The sequence below is a fragment of the Ascaphus truei genome, chromosome 4 (genome assembly GCF_040206685.1).
Source record: "Ascaphus truei isolate aAscTru1 chromosome 4, aAscTru1.hap1, whole genome shotgun sequence".
NCBI lineage: Eukaryota > Metazoa > Chordata > Amphibia > Anura > Ascaphidae > Ascaphus > Ascaphus truei.
The window spans coordinates 122,852,186-122,861,629 of NC_134486.1; positions in this window are offsets into that span (position 1 = coordinate 122,852,186).

Genomic DNA, 9,444 nt, shown 5'->3' on the forward strand with positions numbered 1-9,444 from the left:
CAAGATTTTGTCATGTATCACTTGTAACACTGACCATGTGATCTATATGCTCATGTGTGGTTGCAATAAACGGTATGTGGGATTAACCACGCGACCGCTAAAGCAACGCATACTTGAGCATATGAGATTAATTCTCAGGAGAGACAAACTGCACCCGGTCTCTAATCATTTTGACATATGTCAAAAGGGAAGTCTGTTGAACTTTAGATGTGTTGCACTGGAATCTGTTAAAATGCATTACAGAGGTGGTGATAGAGCCAATTTGCTTCACAGACGTGAGGCATTTTGGATATTTACACTCAACACCTTAGCACCCAATGGGTTAAATATCGACTGGGACCTGAAGAGTTTCCTTTAAGGATATACTATAGTACTATACTTAATTGGCACATATAATGTGCTTCAAAAGGTATTACTTTATTAATGTATCATCTTTATCCCACCTTTTATATCCCCCCTCTAGTCGTGCATATGAGCAGACTCCAGTATCACTCTGTATTCTCTATCGGTTGCCAGGGTGACTTACTACTATTTTTTGAAATTCCTCTATGATGTTTTAACATATTAGAGACTCAGATGGTTCAACACTATTATACGTCCACTTACCTATTTATTGCAATATTATCTTTATTGCAATTCCATGCGAAGCTTTGTATGCTAAAATTTATTTGTATACCAGTGAGTTAATTTTCTACCTATCTAATTGGATAGGCTATAATCATTGGTTAGTCAATCATTACATATGAGGCATGACATGATTTGGTAATATTTTATTGGGACATAACATCAGGAATCATCTTTGTCCAAGATGTATCTCATTCATTCATTTGTTTATTTTCACTTATTCATCATTACTCTTCTTTTTTCATTTGTATATAGTATATATATTTATTCTGTTTTCCCTTATTCTGTTTTTTCTCATTCTGCTTCTCTTCTGTTCTGTCTTGTTTCTTTACTATCTGCAAAACAAAATCAAGTGTTTATTTACATCAGCTGTTTTGCATGACGGGGAGTATGTTAAATACCCAGGACCTCCCCTTACCCAGTACTCCTTGAGAAAGCGCCATAGTGGGCGTGAAACGCGTGGGAGTGTTTGTCACTGTCTATTTTTTGTTTTTATGTAGCCCAATAAATTAGTTTTTAACCCCTTTTGCTGGTGAGTTCTTACCTTATTTTCTCTGGAGCGGATGGACCACGAATCCTTTACCTTCTCAGGGGAGGCAAAGGGTAGGGAGAGAGGGAGTCAGGGATGCATGAAAGAACCCATTCCCTGCTTTTCCTCACCTTGCACCGGGCCGCACTCCTCCTCTTCCTCCGCATACCGGCCGCCCTCCTCCTCCACCTCGGGCTCCTCAGCAGTGTCCGTGACCCCCGGCGAGGCAGAGATGCTCCAGTGGGGAGGTGCTGTGCCCCACCGTTGAACATGCCCTTCACGGGAGAGGCGGAGGGAGCCGGAGGAGCGCTCTTGGGGATGGGGAGCTGGGGGAGCAGCCTGTGTGAAGTGAGAGCCGCAGAGAGAGTGCTCTGTGTGTGTGGGGGGGGGGGGATTTGGAGTGGGAGCAGTGTGTGGGAGTTAGAGAACCGGGGGAGGGTGAGAGCCGGGGAAGGGTGAGAGCCGGGGAAGGGCGCGGCCTGTGGGAGGTGAGAGCCAGGGAAGGGAGCGGCCTGTGGGAGGTGAGAGCCGGGGAAGGGAGTGGCTTGTGGGGGGTGAGAACTGGGGAAGTGTGAGTATCCACCCCTTTGATTGACATACCTCATGTTGCAAAGCCCGCCCTTGAATATGGCTACATATTCAAAGCTGAATACACAAACAGGCTTTTTGAAGGAATTAACCTTTCCACTGCCTGTTCTGACAGGACTGACAGAGGAAAAGCCCAGAACAATAAGTAACTGCCAGGAGGCTATGTTACATTCTCCCTCTGGTAAAACACCAACCGTCCCGGCTTGGGACTACAGCTGGTATAACCTTACCTCACTGTGCAACCCTTGTAATTTCAACATAAGCTGAAATGCATCCCTGTACATTTCAGCTAACAGGACCGACATAACACTGCATATCACAGATACATGATACAACATGACACACAGTGAATGAACAGAACATTTACTACCTCTGTAGTAAGAGAAACATATTAATAATAATGAGCTGGGTCAGGCTTCCTGACCATTCTGCCCTGACTGCCAGGCACTTTTATTGAGTAACATCTCTAATGCCCAAAAGAAGGAATATATTCTACCCTGTCCATGTAGATGCTACGCTCCACTTTCCATTCCCTTAGCATCCTCTGTATTGCAGCTTGTTCTGCAGCCTTGCACTGACCCTCCTCCCCTTGTGGTAATACCCTTAACATAGGTGTGACATGCATAACAGGTATATTACCACCACTACTCATGGGGGCATCAGGCATTACAGTTGACACAGGCATAGTGATCACCGAGTTAACACTAGGGCTGACAGCATCATGGAGAACTGGAACAGGGCAGGGTGGACCGGGCACATTATAGTCACTTGAGCGGGACTCTAAGGAGACCTCCCGAAGCAGAGTCATAACAGTGTCCAAAGTCCCGGTAAAGCTCTGTAGGCCAGAGCTTCTGGCAGCACTCAATGCAGCTGCAACTGTGACTGCAGCATCATGGGAGCTCCGTTCTTCTTTTATCCCCCGGCAGGGCAGGGAAAAATAGTCCACAGACTCAGTACTCACCGGGGAGGTAGCAGCAGATGTCACACCAATCTGGCCGGACGGTTTTGCAGCCTTCCATTGTCCCGGTGATGGAGCAGCAACAAATACACTGTGGCTGGCATCCAGAGTAGTGCCGGCACTCCCGAACGAGATTCTCCCAGCAGCCCCAGCGCGTCGTAGTGGCGTTCCGCCTATCTCACATACGCGACAGCCCTTGCACGGGCCTCGCGCATCTCTTTGTGGCAGAGGGCAAGTGATGTCACCTCGCGGACATCAGGATTGGTGCCAGCCTTAGGAACAGGCACCGGTAGAACAAGCGGCAATTCGGGAGCGTTGGAGCCCCCAACCGGTACTGCATGGGTTGTAGCACCCGAGCTGGCAGCGTGGATCTGTCGGAAGGCACCATCAACGGTCACTGGAGCCTGCAGCTCCGCAGCATACTCGGGTACAGGAGAGGTAATGGCAGGAACCTCAGTGATGTCATCAGCCTCTGACTCGCAGATGTCTCCATCCTGGAGCAGCTTACCATAGTGCAGTAGGAGGCACCTTGCAGTGTGAAGGTGGTGCATCTCCGCGGGCTCAGATGGTTGGCTACTCGGTAAGTGACACACTGAACACAGTTCTGGGGCGGGGTGATATCGCCAGGGTTTGGGAAAGCACTCACCCAAACTCTTCTGTAGATGCTGACAGACTTCTCAGCACACTGGCCCAAAGTTCATACTAGGCCACATTCTCTCATAGTGGAGCAAGTAAGGCAGCAGTTCAGAGGCACAACTGCTGTCTCTGTAGTACACGTGCGTCTGGCTCCTCACTTCCTGTGGGTTCCTTCATTCACACTCTGCTCCTCCCCCTGGTAGATAGGATAGTCCAATCCAGAACAAGCAAAGGGGGAGGGGTTCAATAGTTCCCGCAATTTTCTTGCAAGCTGTAGGTCAGCAAAAGCTTGCAAGTGAAGATAGCTTTTGCAAACGAGCACATGGCTTCCCTGGTAAGACGGGAAGCGCCATTTTGAGCACATTCAGAGTCCATGTGGCCCCCAGTTATCTGGAGCCGCCATTTTGAGAGTAGGAGAGCACATGGCGTTCCTGTTAGGAGCAGGAACCGCCATCTTGAGGTAGTAACACAGTCCAGCACAAGTGTGTCTCCTTCTTCCAATAAGAAGTCACACAAATCACAATTCTCTCTGTGTTCAGCCATGGCCCCCGTAGCGCCGTACAGAGCCACACCAAACACAATTCTGTTCTGTCCCTGTTCTCGGAGACTCATGCGCTCCTGGTGTTGCCTCAGGGAACGTCTTGCAACAGGGACTTCCGCAATAACTCTTATTGCAGGCTGCACAGGAACTGAGAGAGCCGTGGTCATCATGGTCACGTTCCCTCTCCGCCTCGTCGTTGTGGGGGCAGAAGGGTACCCACGCTTCCCTGGTGTTGCCTCAGGGAGTTGCCCCAACTGGATTGCCAATAAGGGGCCTTCCAGCTCCCTGGTGCAGCCTCAGGAACCGGTTCCCCTTTGCTTCATAGATGGGTGCACAGGAACCTCCTTTCCGCAGAGCCCCTGTCCCCTTGGAGTGCAAGTGGTTTCCCATACCTCCTCTGGTCAACGGTCCATAGCCACACGCCACCAGGGGGTAGCCCAACCTTGCAAATGGTCTTCTTGGATAGGGTAACCCCCTCCCTGGGGAAGCTTCAAGGAGAGGTTCCCTCACTGAAAGTCATTTTGCTGCTCTGTACTGCATTCAAGAGTCCCAACACTGCTGCATGGTCCACTGTCAATGAAAACATGTCCCGTTGGTAAAACCTGTCCTGTCCTGGGATGCAGTCCTCCTCTCAGCAGCGCCTCCAACTGTAACCCCCTTCCCCCCCCCCCCACGTGAGATTGGGGGGTACCCTCCTTCTCAGGTTACGCTCAGGGTCTTGGTGCTGTGACCTGCTGGCTAACAGGAGGGCTGAGGCTCCACGGTGTTGGGCGAAGGGCCCAAGACAGGGACAGGGGTTGAGACAGGTTACCTGGATTGGATCTTCTCTGGGTGGTAGCAGTGCCTCCAGCCAGTAGGGATCCTCTGGGTCTGCAGAGGAGGGACCCCCACTGACACATCTCATTCACCAAAGACAGGGAGTCCACACAGCAGCATCTCTTTTCTGTTGGTCTTTATTCAGCAGAGCAGCATACAGCATGATACATATCATTGTCTCTCTCTGCATGCCTAGGCCCTGCTCAGCATTCTCTGTCATCCAGGTCTTAGCAGCATAATTCCCCCCCCCCCCCCAATCCTTACCCAGGTGGGGGTAGGAGGGAGAGAAACTCAATAACTTATTTTCTAACAGATCTCACTAACTGATAACTTAATTTAGGTGTGTGCCAATTTGGACATCTCAGGGGAGTGTCTCTAACTTTGAATCATTACAAGACAAAGCTGGATACAGATTGTCCCACACACAGCAGGAGGTGTTCCAACCAATATCCACCCCTCTGATTGACATACCTCATGTTGCAAAGCCCACCCTTGAATATGGCTACATATTCAAAGCTGAATACACAAACAGGCTTTTTGAAGGAATTAACCTTTCCACTGCCTATTCTAACAGGACTGACAGAGGAAAAGCCCAGAACAAGAAGTAACTGCCAGAAGGCCATGTTACATTAGTTAATACTGTTCTTATCCAAACGTGTGTATTTACTGAGTATGTTGGTTCCAGTGAGGGAATACTCCCACCACGCTGGGATCCCTTATCGGTGGAGGCACTGCACCGTGCATAAGGGTATCCCTGGCTCCCAGTGGTGGAGGCTCGGGCCTACTGTTAGCCACACAGGTAAAGCAGCATGTGTAGTTTCAGTACCCAAGGGGTACAAAGGCTATATCTATATTGGCCTCCTCAAATTTGTTGGCAGTGCTCTGCCCCATTTCTATTTTTGTGTATCCATTTCATGGGCAGAATCAGTACGCTGTTGGAAACCTGCATCATGGACCTCATAGAGAAAACCATGGACCTTACTGAGTGAGTTATTTCAATATATATGCTGCATGTCAGCTTTGAATGGGTTACAGTGTGTTCTATAAATATGTGCTAGCTAGCACAAGGTAGTTCCTTAACCTTTGCTATGGGATGCTGATTTACTACTTAACACTCGCTGAAGTTGCTGCATGGGATGCTTTAATTGATTACAAGGATACAATTAACCTCTGAAGCACCGGTTCCTATCGACTTCTATTTTTTAATCAATGTAATTAACTAATTGGAGTAAACAACGTTTGTTTGTGCTATGCGTATAATACAATGGTTACCAGAAAGATGTGTTTCAGTTCTCACTAATCTAACTTACCTATGATAGGTACATTTTATGAAACTAATTACTTTTTTTTTTTTTTCATTTTAAAATTATATTGCTAACATTAGTCTTATTGCTAATGTTTCTTCTGTTCCCTTTTATTCTAGTTTCATGGCAATAAACAAAACGTGTGCGGTGTGTCACCCTTGCCATTTACATAGAATCATGCATTTTCTTGTGTACTTTATTTATTAAAATGGTGTGTTCTTTGGATTTCTATGTATATTAATCTTGTCAGTGCCAAAGACACAAGGAAAATTGCTTTGAAATGGCAAGTCCATTCCTAAAGGGCAGGGGGGGCAAAGGGCAGAGAGGGGAGGGGGCAAAGGGCAGGGAGGGGAGGGGGTGCAAAGGGCAGGGAGGGGAGGGGGGGCAAAGGGCAGGGGGGGAGGCAAAGGGCAGGGAGGGGAGGCAAAGGGTAGGGAGAGAGGGAGTCAGGGATGCATGAAAGAACCCATTCCCTGCTTTTCCTCACCTTGCACCCGGCCGCACTCCTCCTCTTCCTCCGCATACCGGCCGCCCTCCTCCTCCACCTCGGGCTCCTCAGCAGTGTCCGTGACCCCCGGCGAGGCAGAGATGCTCCAGTGGGGAGGTGCTGTGCCCCACCGTTGAACATGCCCTTCACGGGAGAGGCGGAGGGAGCCGGAGGAGCGCTCTTGGGGATGGGGAGCTGGGGGAGCAGCCTGTGTGAAGTGAGAGCCGCAGAGAGAGTGCTCTGTGTGTGTGGGGGGGGGGGATTTGGAGTGGGAGCAGTGTGTGGGAGTTAGAGAACCGGGGGAGGGTGAGAGCCGGGGAAGGGCGCGGCCTGTGGGAGGTGAGAGCCAGGGAAGGGAGCGGCCTGTGGGAGGTGAGAGCCGGGGAAGGGAGTGGCTTGTGGGGGGTGAGAACTGGGGAAGTGTGAGTATCCACCCCTTTGATTGACATACCTCATGTTGCAAAGCCCGCCCTTGAATATGGCTACATATTCAAAGCTGAATACACAAACAGGCTTTTTGAAGGAATTAACCTTTCCACTGCCTGTTCTGACAGGACTGACAGAGGAAAAGCCCAGAACAATAAGTAACTGCCAGGAGGCTATGTTACATTCTCCCTCTGGTAAAACACCAACCGTCCCGGCTTGGGACTACAGCTGGTATAACCTTACCTCACTGTGCAACCCTTGTAATTTCAACATAAGCTGAAATGCATCCCTGTACATTTCAGCTAACAGGACCGACATAACACTGCATATCACAGATACATGATACAACATGACACACAGTGAATGAACAGAACATTTACTACCTCTGTAGTAAGAGAAACATATTAATAATAATGAGCTGGGTCAGGCTTCCTGACCATTCTGCCCTGACTGCCAGGCACTTTTATTGAGTAACATCTCTAATGCCCAAAAGAAGGAATATATTCTACCCTGTCCATGTAGATGCTACGCTCCACTTTCCATTCCCTTAGCATCCTCTGTATTGCAGCTTGTTCTGCAGCCTTGCACTGACCCTCCTCCCCTTGTGGTAATACCCTTAACATAGGTGTGACATGCATAACAGGTATATTACCACCACTACTCATGGGGGCATCAGGCATTACAGTTGACACAGGCATAGTGATCACCGAGTTAACACTAGGGCTGACAGCATCATGGAGAACTGGAACAGGGCAGGGTGGACCGGGCACATTATAGTCACTTGAGCGGGACTCTAAGGAGACCTCCCGAAGCAGAGTCATAACAGTGTCCAAAGTCCCGGTAAAGCTCTGTAGGCCAGAGCTTCTGGCAGCACTCAATGCAGCTGCAACTGTGACTGCAGCATCATGGGAGCTCCGTTCTTCTTTTATCCCCCGGCAGGGCAGGGAAAAATAGTCCACAGACTCAGTACTCACCGGGGAGGTAGCAGCAGATGTCACACCAATCCGGCCGGACGGTTTTGCAGCCTTCCATTGTCCCGGTGATGGAGCAGCAACAAATACACTGTGGCTGGCATCCCGAGTAGTGCCGGCACTCCCGAACGAGATTCTCCCAGCAGCCCCAGCGCGTCGTAGTGGCGTTCCGCCTATCTCACATACGCGACAGCCCTTGCACGGGCCTCGCGCATCTCTTTGTGGCAGAGGGCAAGTGATGTCACCTCGCGGACATCAGGATTGGTGCCAGCCTTAGGAACAGGCACCGGTAGAACAAGCGGCAATTCGGGAGCGTTGGAGCCCCCAACCGGTACTGCATGGGTTGTAGCACCCGCGCTGGCAGCGTGGATCTGTCGGAAGGCACCATCAACGGTCACTGGAGCCTGCAGCTCCGCAGCATACTCGGGTACAGGAGAGGTAATGGCAGGAACCTCAGTGATGTCATCAGCCTCTGACTCGCAGATGTCTCCATCCTGGAGCAGCTTACCATAGTGCAGTAGGAGGCACCTTGCAGTGTGAAGGTGGTGCATCTCCGTGGGCTCAGATGGTTGGCTACTCGGTAAGTGACACACTGAACACAGTTCTGGGGCGGGGTGATATCGCCAGGGTTTGGGAAAGCACTCACCCAAACTCTTCTGTAGATGCTGACAGACTTCTCAGCACACTGGCCCAAAGTTCATACTAGGCCACATTCTCTCATAGTGGAGCAAGTAAGGCAGCAGTTCAGAGGCACAACTGCTGTCTCTGTAGTACACGTGCGTCTGGCTCCTCACTTCCTGTGGGTTCCTTCATTCACACTCTGCTCCTCCCCCTGGTAGATAGGATAGTCCAATCCAGAACAAGCAAAGGGGGAGGGGTTCAATAGTTCCCGCAATTTTCTTGCAAGCTGTAGGTCAGCAAAAGCTTGCAAGTGAAGATAGCTTTTGCAAACGAGCACATGGCTTCCCTGGTAAGACGGGAAGCGCCATTTTGAGCACATTCAGAGTCCATGCGGCCCCCAGTTATCTGGAGCCGCCATTTTGAGAGTAGGAGAGCACATGGCGTTCCTGTTAGGAGCAGGAACCGCCATCTTGAGGTAGTAACACAGTCCAGCACAAGTGTGTCTCCTTCTTCCAATAAGAAGTCACACAAATCACAATTCTCTCTGTGTTCAGCCATGGCCCCCGTAGCGCCGTACAGAGCCACACCAAACACAATTCTGTTCTGTCCCTGTTCTCGGAGACTCACGCGCTCCTGGTGTTGCCTCAGGGAACGTCTTGCAACAGGGACTTCCGCAATAACTCTTATTGCAGGCTGCACAGGAACTGAGAGAGCCGTGGTCATCATGGTCACGTTCCCTCTCCGCCTCGTCGTTGTGGGGGCAGAAGGGTACCCACGCTTCCCTGGTGTTGCCTCAGGGAGTTGCCCCAACTGGATTGCCAATAAGGGGCCTTCCAGCTCCCTGGTGCAGCCTCAGGAACCGGTTCCCCTTTGCTTCATAGATGGGTGCACAGGAACCTCCTTTCCGCAGAGCCCCTGTCCCCTTGGAGTGCAAGTGGTTTCC